Source organism: Anabrus simplex, unplaced genomic scaffold (assembly GCF_040414725.1).
Source record: "Anabrus simplex isolate iqAnaSimp1 unplaced genomic scaffold, ASM4041472v1 ctg00000837.1, whole genome shotgun sequence".
Taxonomy (NCBI): domain Eukaryota; kingdom Metazoa; phylum Arthropoda; class Insecta; order Orthoptera; family Tettigoniidae; genus Anabrus; species Anabrus simplex.
The window spans coordinates 5001-7663 of NW_027130120.1; positions in this window are offsets into that span (position 1 = coordinate 5001).

Here is a 2663-nt window from a genome sequence, read left to right on the forward strand (position 1 = left end):
TTTTTCTCTCTCCGTGCAACTGGTGATTGAAAACGTGCATCTGGTAACCCAAAACACGGTTCTCTATGCGGTTAGCGGTGTTCCCGAGATTCATGTCCGATAATGATGCACCCTACTACGGACCTTTTCAATGGGGGCCGGTCCGAATTATTTATGGAAGGTATGATTTTTTTTTTTTTTCAACACTTTTCCCCTCTTTTTCTCTCTCTGCCGGGGCCGGCCCTGGGTGGTTAGCGGTGTTCCATCTATTCATGTCCGCTTATGGCGCACCCTACTACGGACCTTTAGCAATGGGGGCCGGCCCGAATTATTTATGGAAGGTCTGATGATGATTTTTTTTTTTTTTCCACCATCTCTTTCTCTCTCTGCCGGGGCCGGCCAAGAGTGCTTTATGGACGGTTTAAGACATGACTATGGATGCAAATGCTCATTTTCCTCCGTGCACCTGGTGATTGAAAACGTGCATCTGGTAACCCAAAAATTATAAAACGGTTTTAAATACTTTTACCCGTCATTCTATTGATATAGCCCGCTAGGGGAGTGCCCCACTACGGCCCTCTCTCTGTCAGGGCCGTCCTTGGGTGCTTTTTAGACACTTTAAGAAATCACGATGGATGCAGATTGCTATTAATCCTCCGTGCAACTGGTGATTGAAAACGTGCATCTGGTAACCCAAAATTTCAAATATGGTTCAAAATGAATTTAAAGGCACCCCTCTCATTGTTCCCCGCTATGGGAGCACCCCACTAAGGCCCTGTCTCGGTCGGGGCCGACCTGAGTGCTTTATAGACACTTTAAGAAATCGCGATGGATGCAGATTGCTATTAATCCTCCGTGCAACTGGTGATTGAAAATGTGCAACTGGTGATTGAAAACGTGCACCTGGTCACCCAAAACACGGTTCTCTATGCGGTTAGCGGTGTTCCATCTATTCATGTCCGCTTATGGCGCACCCTACTACGGACCTTTAGCAATGGGGGCCGGCCCGAATTATTTATGGAAGGTCTGATGATGATTTTTTTTTTTTTTCCACCATCTCTTTCTCTCTCTGCCGGGGCCGGCCAAGAGTGCTTTATGGACGGTTTAAGACATGACTATGGATGCAAATGCTCATTTTCCTCCGTGCACCTGGTGATTGAAAACGTGCATCTGGTAACCCAAAAATTATAAAACGGTTTTAAATACTTTTACCCGTCATTCTATTGATATAGCCCGCTAGGGGAGTGCCCCACTACGGCCCTCTCTCTGTCAGGGCCGTCCTTGGGTGCTTTTTAGACACTTTAAGAAATCACGATGGATGCAGATTGCTATTAATCCTCCGTGCAACTGGTGATTGAAAACGTGCATCTGGTAACCCAAAATTTCAAATATGGTTCAAAATGAATTTAAAGGCACCCCTCTCATTGTTCCCCGCTATGGGAGCACCCCACTAAGGCCCTGTCTCGGTCGGGGCCGACCTGAGTGCTTTATAGACACTTTAAGAAATCGCGATGGATGCAGATTGCTATTAATCCTCCGTGCAACTGGTGATTGAAAATGTGCAACTGGTGATTGAAAACGTGCACCTGGTCACCCAAAACACGGTTCTCTATGCGGTTAGCGGTGTTCCATCTATTCATGTCCGCTTATGGCGCACCCTACTACGGACCTTTAGCAATGGGGGCCGGCCCGAATTATTTATGGAAGGTCTGATGATGATTTTTTTTTTTTTTCCACCATCTCTTTCTCTCTCTGCCGGGGCCGGCCAAGAGTGCTTTATGGACGGTTTAAGACATGACTATGGATGCAAATGCTCATTTTCCTCCGTGCACCTGGTGATTGAAAACGTGCATCTGGTAACCCAAAAATTATAAAACGGTTTTAAATACTTTTACCCGTCATTCTATTGATATAGCCCGCTAGGGGAGTGCCCCACTACGGCCCTCTCTCTGTCAGGGCCGTCCTTGGGTGCTTTTTAGACACTTTAAGAAATCACGATGGATGCAGATTGCTATTAATCCTCCGTGCAACTGGTGATTGAAAACGTGCATCTGGTAACCCAAAATTTCAAATATGGTTCAAAATGAATTTAAAGGCACCCCTCTCATTGTTCCCCGCTATGGGAGCACCCCACTAAGGCCCTGTCTCGGTCGGGGCCGACCTGAGTGCTTTATAGACACTTTAAGAAATCGCGATGGATGCAGATTGCTATTAATCCTCCGTGCAACTGGTGATTGAAAATGTGCAACTGGTGATTGAAAACGTGCACCTGGTCACCCAAAACACGGTTCTCTATGCGGTTAGCGGTGTTCCATCTATTCATGTCCGCTTATGGCGCACCCTACTACGGACCTTTAGCAATGGGGGCCGGCCCGAATTATTTATGGAAGGTCTGATGATGATTTTTTTTTTTTTTCCACCATCTCTTTCTCTCTCTGCCGGGGCCGGCCAAGAGTGCTTTATGGACGGTTTAAGACATGACTATGGATGCAAATGCTCATTTTCCTCCGTGCACCTGGTGATTGAAAACGTGCATCTGGTAACCCAAAAATTATAAAACGGTTTTAAATACTTTTACCCGTCATTCTATTGATATAGCCCGCTAGGGGAGTGCCCCACTACGGCCCTCTCTCTGTCAGGGCCGTCCTTGGGTGCTTTTTAGACACTTTAAGAAATCACGATGG